This window comes from Herpailurus yagouaroundi, unplaced genomic scaffold (genome assembly GCF_014898765.1).
Source record: "Herpailurus yagouaroundi ecotype Mexico unplaced genomic scaffold, PumYag 29, whole genome shotgun sequence".
Classification (NCBI taxonomy): domain Eukaryota; kingdom Metazoa; phylum Chordata; class Mammalia; order Carnivora; family Felidae; genus Herpailurus; species Herpailurus yagouaroundi.
In genome coordinates, this window is record NW_024412377.1 from 79,761,459 (window position 1) to 79,772,961 (window position 11,503).

General features: G+C 37.5%; 1 long non-coding RNA gene across 1 annotated transcript in view; it reads right to left on the bottom strand.

The window, feature by feature from the left end:
• The window catches only part of LOC121012571 (uncharacterized), an 86,911-nt gene extending 76,424 nt beyond the window's left edge, over positions 1 to 10,487 (bottom strand). Inside the window, exons 1-2 of the long non-coding RNA XR_005782171.1 lie at positions 10,255 to 10,487; positions 8,516 to 8,637 (exon numbers count right to left, since the gene is read on the bottom strand). This is a non-coding gene — a long non-coding RNA (uncharacterized LOC121012571). The remainder of the gene's footprint in view (positions 1 to 8,515; positions 8,638 to 10,254) is intronic.
• Between the last annotated feature and the right edge of the window lie 1,016 nt (positions 10,488 to 11,503).

Consider the following 11,503-nt stretch of genomic DNA (forward strand, 5'->3'; position numbering starts at 1 on the left):
AAAAGACAATAGAGATGGCCAAAATACACATAAAAAGATGCTCAACATCACTCATCACCAGGGAAATGCAAATCAAAATCACAGTGACATACCACCTCAAATCAGTCAGGTAGCTAGTATCCAAACCACAAGAAGCAACAGGTGTTGGTGAGGATACGGAGAAAAAGGAACTGTTGGTGCACTGTTGGTGGGAATTTAAACTGGAGCAGCTACTATGGTAAACAGCACGGAGGTTCCTCAAAAAATTAAAAATAGAATTGTCATATGATTATCCAAAGAAAAGGAAAACACTAACTCAAAAAGATATTTGTGCCCCCCCCCCACCATGTTTATCACAGCATTATTTACAATAGCCAAGGTATGGAAGCAATCTAAGCATCCATTGATACATAAATGGATAAAGAAGATATGGTATATATATGTATATGTGCACATGTATATATATGTGTGTGTATATACATATATATATATACATATGTATATACACACACACACACACACACATACATACATGGACACACACATACCAGAATATTACTCTACTATAAAAAAGAATGAAATCTTGCCATTTGTGACAACATGGATGGACTTGGAGGGTACTATGCCAAGTGAAATAAGTCAGGCAGAGAAAAACAAATACCATATGATTTCATTTATATGTTAAATCTGAAAAATGAAAACAAATAAAAACAAAAACATATTCCCACTTACAGAGAACAGACTAGTGGTTGCCCAAGGGGAGGGAGGTCGGGGGGATGGGAAAAATAGATGACAGGGATTAAGAAGTATAAACTTCTAGTTTTAAAATAAATAAGTCACAGGGATGAAAAGTGCAGCACAGGGAATACAGTCAATAATATTGTAATAACTTCGTATGGTGACAGATGGTAACTATACTCATTGTGGTAAGCATTGTGTATAGAATTATTGTACACCTGAAACTAATATAACATTGTATGTCAATTATACTTCAATAAAAAAGTTGCTTGCCAAAGAACCAGAAGTTTATTTCTAAAAAAAGTTATTCTAAAAAAATGAAAGTTTGTACAATGTAGACTTATTTATAATAGGACTTTTTTTTAAAGTCCAAAAATGGGAGAGTAAACAAATAATTTTATATTCATACAATGAAATATGTACCTTTAAAGAACCATGTCATAAAAACATATTTATTCTTGGGAAAAAATGGTCATAAACTATTAACAACTGGAAGATGTAGCCTATAAGCTGTTTCAATAGTATGTCTATCATGTAAAATAGAAATGTGGAAGCATCCAGAAGGGTAGGAAGGACATTTAGCAAAATGTAAAACATTATTTTTCTTTCCATGTTTTTTATATTTTCCAAGTTTTTTTGAGTTTTCTTATGTGATTAGATATAATCCCGTAATTATTACTAATAAAGACTCATTAATATTTAAAGGCCTTCTCTGAGTCCAGTAATTTACTTGAACTCAGAGGTTGTGTCACATGCGATAGATACAAGGTGGGCACTAGGATAGGTGCATTCAACAGAAAGACCCTCACAACTGTCTCAGGCTTGCACCATTTGGCGATTGTCCATGTAAAATGATAAATTAGAACATACTGCAATTCTAGGGAAGAATGGTTCTCTCCAGGTTTTCCATCTTGCTGTCACCCATAACCAGATGCTCATACTATAATAGAAACAGTAAGAAATTATGAGTTCATGAAATGAAAGGCACTATTATATCACTGATAGTGAGGAGAGGGGGTCCAAGTTTAAATTGCTTTGGCAATCCCAACCCTGTATTTCCTGATTCTGATGCAACTGAAACCTCAACTTTCTCATATTTCAATGGTTTATATAATATATTTATAGATATGCATAGAATTTTATGATAAAACAGTGTTTTATGGTTGGAGTAAGTAAGCAGCTGGATACCACTTTGTTTGATTTGTATAGAAGAGTGGAAGTTCAAACATAAAATGAAATGACTACCCCTTTGTTTAGCTATCATAGACTGTTTCTTTATCACAGTCACATGCAATCTATTGGAAAATGTAGAGGCAATAACAAACACAGTACCCAATACCCAGCTCCATTATAACAAGTACTGCTCCACTGTATAATCCCTATATTGGTATCTCTGCACTCAAGGTAAGGGGAACAGCTTCCTATGGTCCACTTTCTGTCTTCTTGCATAGGGATTGCGTAAGGCACATTTAAAATAAACACTCATAGGAACACTCACATACCAAAGCTTTCTACTTACCACCGTTCTGGCTATGATGATGAATAATCTCTGACAAATCTCTACTCCCCACACTTTACTAAGCAGCCCTGAAAACCAGGGTTTACTAACAGCATGCATCCTCTGTGTGTTGCCTTACATTTGACAAGAACAAATGACCAAAATTATAAATCAAATTTAAGTCTTGGATCCACATCACATTTCCTTTTGTAAAATGAAGTAAAAATGTGTTTTTAGAAAACAATTTCTATCCTATTGATACTTGAGAGGAAACCTTTGCTACTGTTGATAAAACCTTTTCTACCTTTGTGAACATGGTCAGTCATGACAGAGTGCTTCCAATAAAGAGATTAAGAGAATCAAACAAGAACCTCAGTGAAACACCAGGAACTGTTGAGATTTCAGACTTTTTTCATCACATCTCTGATTTCACACAATAAAAAGCATGACTCTGCTCAAGTTAAATATCCTAGCATTGATTGCTAGATATCAGAGAATGGCTGTTAAGTGTTATCAGATTACCAAACACTTGCAATGTTTGCTTGATTGACAATTTTACAGCTGGCATACTGAAATACATTCTGCTTAGCAACTAATGTTAAGCAGAAGAAAACTTTCCGGCTATGTCATGGTTGTGAAAACAGGTGCAGGGTATCTGGAAAAAATTTTACTATGAAAGGAAGAGAAAAGTGGTCTTCAAATGAGCAGCTTGAACCTGAAGTATGTTATTTCATCTAATAATAAAGGCAAAAAAACCTTTACATTTCTAAAAGTTACATGTATTCCAACAAAAATAAACAGCTTTTAGCTACCAGGGCAAACTCAATCAAACTAAGTGAATTAGAATAATTTTTTCTTCCAAGATTGTTTTTTAAGTCTAAGGACACTTTTTTTTTTTATCATTACAGTAATTTGTATTATATTTTGATTCCTCCATACTAGTGGTGATAAACTGGTTTGGTACAATCTTTTGAAATGTTACCCAAACATAAACTATAGGACAGAGTTAAGATAAATTGGAAGACATTTTTACCTTTCTTTTATTTTTCAGATTTTGATTTTTTTTTTTGCATGTTAGACTCTTTAATTTTAGACCATTTAATGAACAAAGTCAATAATGGTCATATCCTCAATATAACTAGAAACAGGAGATTCTGGGATTTTTCATGATGATCTCTAATAGTTACTGGAAGCCTGAGTTAGGATAAATGGCCGTGTAAGCTCCAGGCTTCAGATGGTATGGACCTTGTTAGTGGTGGTTCCTGTGATTAGGATTTCAGTTTATTCTACTTTTAACCCAATGAAAATTATCATTTCTCACATCACTTCTACTCTTTTATTGCTTCTGATTGATTCTGGAAGCAATGGACTTTAGTATAAAATAGGGTATTTTTGTTTTTTGTTTTTTAGCTAAAAAGAAAACACACTCTGGGGTAGCAATACAGAAACCTATCTTTTGTTAGTCTGGAAATATTGGAAAAATGTCTTTTTACCATTTACACAACCCTAGAAGTCATCAAATGACTCTACTCTAAGCTAATCATCAATAAATAAAAATAAAATGCTATTTCTAAATTTGTACTAAAAAATTTTTTTTATTAGTTGTTTTTTTTTTTTGTTTTTTTTTTTTTGTTTTTTTTTTTTTACTTTTTGAGAGGCAGAGAGAGACAGAGTGCATGTGGGGAAGGGGCAGAGAGAGAAGAAGACACAGAATCCAAAGCAGGCTCCAGGCTCTGAGTTGTCAGCACAGAGCCCGATGCAGGGCTCAAACTCACGAACCATGAGATCATGATCTGAGCCGAAGTCAGACGCTCAACCCACTGAGCCACCCAGGCCCCCAAAATAAAATGCTAGTTTGTTTTTTTCCCCTAGTATCTTCTAGCTAACATTTTTCAGATTCTTTTCCTCCTAAAGTTATTTAGTTTTGACTCAAATAGAGTTATCAGCCTGGTGCAGCCACTCCCCAAGAATGATTCATTCATTTAGTGGCTTCTTGTCTTCTCCCAGGCAATCTGTGAGGAACAATCGTTTAGCCTCTTTTCTATGCTCTTCCTAACCTTCTCAGTTTAGTGTGAGAACACAAGGAGGAAGATGCGTCTGGGGTACATCTTCGCCCACTCAGAGGAGCACAGTGGGAAGGAAGGCAGAAAAGTTGTGCTCACAGACCACACAAAGTACTCCCCACCAGGCTGCAGCTGTGACAACCCAGCAATTCTTCCCTCGACACCTACGGCACATATTTCATAGTCTAAGAATAGATGTGCTTACATTGATCAAGTGGGGGAGGCTGACAGAGTTAGCCTCATATGGCTAGGTCTCAGATGCATAAAGATGTCAAGAGATCTGGTTTTAATTGAAATGCAAGCATTTGCCACGTGGTATTCTACACACGGGTGATTTTGCCTTATATGGTCAGTAACACGTTTTGGCAATACAAAAATGAAAAGCAAAATAAAAACAAGTGAAGCATGAGTTGTAACAATAACTTATTACGGACCAGAGAAAAGAATTATATCCAGTGAACATTATGTAAAAACATGATATTTATATTTTTGATTGTTATACAGATTTAACATGCTAACTAAAAAAAAAAATAATCCAGTTGATTGCTGTTTTATTCACTTGTAGAAGGTGATTTTCCTGCAGACAGATTTTCTGGTGGTTGATATGTTAACAACAGATAGAACATTTTGGTGTTTTTGATTATTCATTTGGCGTTAGGATCACTTCTTTGAGAAAGTCTGAATAGTAAAACAGAACTGCTGCAATATTTTTGTTATCATGATACTATAATGTAAACACTGAGAGTTGACTCACCGTTCAACTGATGTAGAGAGATCAAAGGAGAGCCATATCATAATTTAACCTTAAGTGAAGGTTTGTGTGGAGATAAAAATTAGGGTGGCAGGTCAATCCTAAAATAAAATTTATTTAGTCTATTTCTCCCTTTCAAGATTTAAAACATAAAGCCTATATTGGCCAATTGGTCCAGATGTCAACTTAGAATAAAAGCCAAGTTCCATTAGGAAATGATACTTGCTTTTCATTTCTAAGAGGTGTCTACCCTTTTCTCGTCAAAATGTGAGACCTCCATACTTGTATATTCACTGTGGCATTCGGAACTGACTGAAACTTGGTAGTTCTGTGTTTATCTTTATGTGACCTCTTAGTAAGAACATTTTTTAGGAAATCATAGAGCAAGGTAAAATGTAAATACATTTTTTGTAGAGTGAAAAACTTCTGGCTTCATTATTATTGGTAAAGAAATAGTTAGACCCTTAAATAAAGCGCATTATGGCTATGCCCCAACAAGAGGTAGAATTTGTAATTGAGGCAATGTCCTTTCTTACCTTGTACTGCTTAAATCTCACTGAACCTGTGGCCACCCACTTTGCTTAGACATAAAACAGCGTATATAAAGAGAGAAGGTGATAGATGCGCCAAATAACTATCCTAACTATCTGCATATTGTTGACTAATTTGTTGATTAATTAAAAGCTATGTACAGGGATCACTGTGATCCAAGTCTGGATGAACTTGATATTCAGCTTCTGGGAGGTTGTGAGAACATGTTCTAGATTGTTCTCACACCAGATGTCAGGTGCTTCCTGAGAAACTTTATTGTTGGCCCCGCAGAATTCAGGGCAGCTTCAGGAGTGATGTCTCACCTGACACTTGTCAGATTGCCTCCTAGGACAGCAGAGAGTGGTATAGATCTATAGTTACTGCCCCCAAAGAATTATAAAATCTGAGTCTTTCTTAAGCTTTGTCACTGTGTGACTTAGTTATAGTCACCTTTGCCTCCTTTGTCCCAGGAAGAAGTGAAGACCCTAAGTGTCAGAACTTGCCACGGAGTAAAGCAAAAGGATCACCTGATAGAGGCTAGTAAAACCCAGCTCCAACCAAACCACCTTCCATCATGGCTAATGCAGAGCTTTGGGACAGCACCTCTCACTCCAGTTATTCTCTGATGCCACAAAGGCCTCAATACTACCTAATTCTCTCCATCACCTTACTTTTAGGTACCTGGATTTTGTTTCTGGAATCTGGTCCCCTTCAATCACTGGATTCTTATCTTTAAAATTCACTCTTGAAGTCATTGATTCCCTGTCACCAACTCCCTTTTGACCAGACCACTTCACCTGAGAATCCTATCCCTGGATCCTTTTCTGGCTGCTTTCTTTCGAAAATTCCATTTCTCACTGACTGCCACCTAATCTGGCACTACCAAACAAGAGTTAGAGCCTCCACAGGGAACTCCCATGCAGGCCAAGTCTTTGTTTGCACCTTTGGCTGGGTGTTGATAGCATGTCTCAAACCATGCATGGATCACTTTTATTGAAAAAAAGGAATGTGCGTGGACGAGTTGAGCCTCCAACAGCAGGCCACATTGGCCACATTGGGAAGGGGATGTTCTGAGGGTGTGTGACAGGGAAGACTATGTGTGTTGACTATGAATGTGTTTGCATGTGAGAGTGAAGAAGTACGTGAATGGCTCTGAGCACATGTGAGTGCGTGTGAGCGTGTGTGTGTGCAAGTGGGAAATAAATACAACAGGAAAGCCTTCACTGGTAGCAAGGTCTGAGAGATGTGGTATGCCAGAGGATCTCTTGGCTCAAATTGACCCAGGTTCTAGTTTGGCTTCTGTTACCAGCTCAGCTTGTGTGATCCTGAGAAGCCACTTTCTTGTCTCTTGGATCACAGTTTTTAAACTTGAAAGATGAGTATATGAAAAGTACTATAAATTCTGTGTACCACAAAAAGTACCACAACATTGCTGTTATGATTCTCTTTCATCTGCCCTACTATACATTAGAAGGTGAATATACAGCCAGAAAAAGGAGGCTATGGTTAAGAAATGCAGAGGTAGGCTCAAGCCCCATCATCACACACTTTTTAGGTTATGGTTAAAATAGTACAGGGACAGAGACTGAAAGATGACTGGCCCCACCCTGGGGGAGAAGAGGACATCTTCAGTGTGATGCTAAGAGGAACACAAGCCCCCTATGTTCCTTTGCTGGTCTCTTAGACTGGAACATCTCCCTCTTAAATCCTTCTGAGACCCAGACATGGAAATAAACCCATCTGCCTTGCCTATTGATTTTAAAAGTGCCTCAATTCTTTAATGCAAAGAAGTGGGTGAGCTGGAGATGTTGCGTGCTATCTTAATTTGAGAGTAAATGTTACATGCCCCTGAGTGGCCTCCATTAATTATAACCAAGAAAACAACCTTGGCGTGCCTCACTTCTCTCATTGACTGTATCAATGGCTTTCACAGACTTCTACATTGAAGGCAGGCCCAAAAAGCAACAAACATTAGGCAGTCCTCTCTTTTCCAGCTGCTAAAAATAAATAAGTTTATCTGCAGCACTGCCTAAGGAATGACTCAAGCCAAAACTAGAGATAAATGTAAATGTCACTTCTTTTAATAAGAAAACATTGATAAATTCATATATACGTCTCCATTCTAACTCAGGCTGGGTAATGGTATGATCAATTCATAAGCAACATACATGAAAGAGAGAAGCAGATTTATAAAGCAAATGTACTGGAAAGCCATAACCCAATATCCCTGTCAATTGAAACTGAGACCAGAAAAACCAGGAAGGATTCTAAACATGAACCAGAATAACTAACATGAAGATCTACAAGACTGAGGCCCAGAGAGGTAATGTGGCTGCCACAGGATTGCCAGCAGTTTAGGACTGAGTATCATTTTCTGTTTCCCAGATTGACACCTTTGCCACTACTAGCTGCTATTTGCTATGTCCTTATGCTTTAGAAAAGTCAAATAGTTTTCCAAGGTTGAGTTTTGAAGTAGAAATTACTGTGGCACTTTCAGTGTTCCTTTTCAAAGTTCCCTCCTTGGGTTCGACATCTATTTTCCACCTGCCCTCTCCTCCTGACCACAGACTTGCACACTGACACAGCCCCCTACATCCTACCTTCCTCTTCCTCAGCCTTCTTCTTCCTGAACATCTTGCTTTGTTCTCTACCTTAGTGTCTGCTCACTCCCTTTTCTCTCTCTTGTCACATGGTAGCATCTCTACTTCCTGAAATCTCCACAGCACATCTCAAACATTCTAACTTCCAGAGTAACCTACATCTGTGGTTTTCAAAGTGTAGTCCGCAAAACAGCAGCATCACATCACCTGGAAACTTGATAGAAATGCAGATTCTCAGGCCTCAGACTGGACTTCCTGTCCCAGAAACTCTGGTAGTCAGACCCAGCAATCTGTGTTTTAATGAGCCCTCCACATGACTTTGAGCTCTCCCCAAGTCTGAGAATCACCAACCTACCTTATCTTTTGGTAGCTTGAGTTCCAAAGCAAGAGTTCTGTGGAGTACTGTTTGTGTTCAGATTCAGCTTTCCAGCTGTATACTCAGGATAAATTACACCCTCTCTGCCTCATACTCCTCATCTGTGAAATGGAGATAGTAATAGATTTTGCCTTAGATATTTGCCGTTGGTCGATGAAATGATACAAGGTATGTACACCAAATGTACTTAGCACAGAGCAAAACCTAGGAAATGCTAAAAAAAAGTTAGCATTATTCTTTCATAAGATAGTTGTACTCTACTTCACTTTTCTTTCCATATCATACTCTTACGAAACTTGTAAACAAATGTTAATCAATAGCGAAACCATGTTACTTAAGAATGTAAATTACCTTCTGAATCAGGTCTTGATATTATCAATCTTTATGAAACCATTTTCATGTTTGTATTTAAAGTAGTTATATGAATATTTAGTTTCTGTATTTCAACAGTTAATAAAAATGATGACACAGTACCACTCAAAAGAATCAGTTTAGAGAAAGCTATTTCAAGCTATTTCACTGCCACATAGGAGTACACCCAGAAAAAGCTTTGCAAGTTTGTTCTTGCAGCAGCTGATATCCTTAAAGGAAAACACACATACGTTTGTTGCTAATAATAAGGCACCCTGGTCTTTCGGTCTAGGACAACTGTAAACTTGTCTGTGCAGAATGTCCCTCAGGCATAAAAGCAAGCTCAACAGATGGGACAGGACCCCACAAGCAACTCTTCAAATCTGAATCATGCATTTTTCTTGCATGTAAATATCATTTCATATTAATTGATATTACTAAACAGCACTTATAATTGCAGCAATTCTTGCAATTATCATAGAGAAATGAATTCATACTATTTCACATATAAAATGGCTCTTATGTATGTATTTCAAACAATATAGCAAAAGTTGTGAAATCTCTTCACCCGGTGTGCTAAAGTGTAATTCATGTCTCTCCCATGCAAATCTCAAACCCTTTTTAAATATTGTATACTTGTAATTAAAAAAATCAAACTAATAGAAACATCATTGCTCTTACTCCAGTGAGTAGTGCCACCAATTAGCAAAGAGCTTTATAGGTGATATCTACTTTTAAATTAGCTATTACTTTCTGGTATAGCTACTTAGTTAATGGATATTACGATTGTAAAACTCGTGTTACTTGGAACATACGTACAGTGTATGATCCCAGTGAAATGGCTCACGCCAACAGCAAAAACAAAAGGCCTGCCCAGAAGGGACCTTTTGTAAGGCAGGCCAAAACTGTATGTGCATAGCATTTTCTGGCAAGTCACTGGCAAAGTCCTCAGCTGTGAATATCCTGGACATAAGGTTGTGCAATTGTGGTTAGGGAAATATGGTGGTTGTTAGTTTAATTCCTAGCTGACCCAATTTCTATTCATATAAAATATGCTTTGGGGCAGTCATCAGGAGACCACTTGGACTTTGGTTTACATGGAATTTCCTTGCCTTTTATGACATTTCACATTTTCACTAAGAGATAGAAGAATTCTATAAAACGAATCGCTTAGGCCAGTAGAAAAATATGTACATAGAAAAATGTGTAGGTAAAGCTTTTCAGCGTATCAACAAAGGTTCATATGCAGCAGTTAAGTACAAGGAATTCTAGGACAAGGAAATGAACTCAATGGAGTGGAGCCATAGAAAACTGGGTCTAAAAATCAGACATGAATGGGAGGTGCTCCATTTGGAGGCCACACTTACAAGCATAGTTTTCTGAGTTCTTTTTTGAGCATCACAATTTTGGCCCTGAAGCCATGTTGTTTAGTGCTAGGAAGGAGATCTGGAAATCAGAAATCCTCATTCCAGTCCCGAGGTGTTTATAAGATGTCCACAATTCTCTTTGGCCCAATGTTCTTTCATGGGATTATTCATGGTTCATCTTCTTAATAACCATCTTGGAATAAGGAATCTGTATTTGAGTCGCCATTATGAAAGCAATCCTTTAAAAAAAAAATAACAGAACCACTGTTAAGATTGAAACACTGAGGGGAGAATGGAATCAAAAAGCTAAAAGAGCTCTCCTATAGAAGAATAGGTTTACAAACACAAATAGTGCCAGAGAGTCTCGATAGCATTCTCAATAGAATTAAAAACAGTGAGCACAGTGAATGTACCTAAACACACATGTATTTATATTTTTGTAATGCATTTGATACAGTATCTCAATAAATCTTATTTGCCAACCTAATTAGCATTGGCTTTGCTGTGTGCTCTGTCACATGGACTGAGAACTGGCTGGAGGACAAGTCCTAATGACTCAGGGCAACGTGTTGACTATAGGGTCACCATGAGGTCTGGTTTTGTTTAATGTCTTTATTAACGATCTGGAAGAAAGAGCAAATAATTCTTGAATGAAATAATATCTGAGTGACAGGCACATGGGCTAACTGGAAAACATAATTAAGTAGAAGCGTGTAAGCGCCAGTCCTAGGCTTGCTACTGATTTGAAGGAGGCAGTCACTCGATCTTTCTGGGCCTGTTTCCCCTTGTGGAAAATGGAGATAATGGGTACTCCTGTGAGAAAACAGAGATAAGATTTTATGATTTCAAATACAAAGTATGATAATACTCCCTCTGATAATATTTAGTGCTTATCTACTGCTTAGAAGTCACTTTAACATGGCAGAACCGAGGGTAGGGCCTGTGTCAGGGAGGAACAAAATGACACTGTCAAAGGACAGCATGTTGGGAGGACTCATGGCTAAAACACCCTGCAAAAGGGGTTTGTTAATAGGTGGAGGAAGCTTAGAGAGAATAGGAAGTTGAAGAATACCAACAGACTCTTTAGTGGAAAACTGCATAGGAGGGTAAAGATAAAAGAAGGTAAATCTGTCTTGCTGTGTTTGAAGATGGGGCAGAAGGATGAGATGGAACCACAGGAAGACCTCCCACACGTCCTGCTCTTTTTTTTTTTTTTTTTTTTTTTTCTGGTCCATGGAGACTATGCACA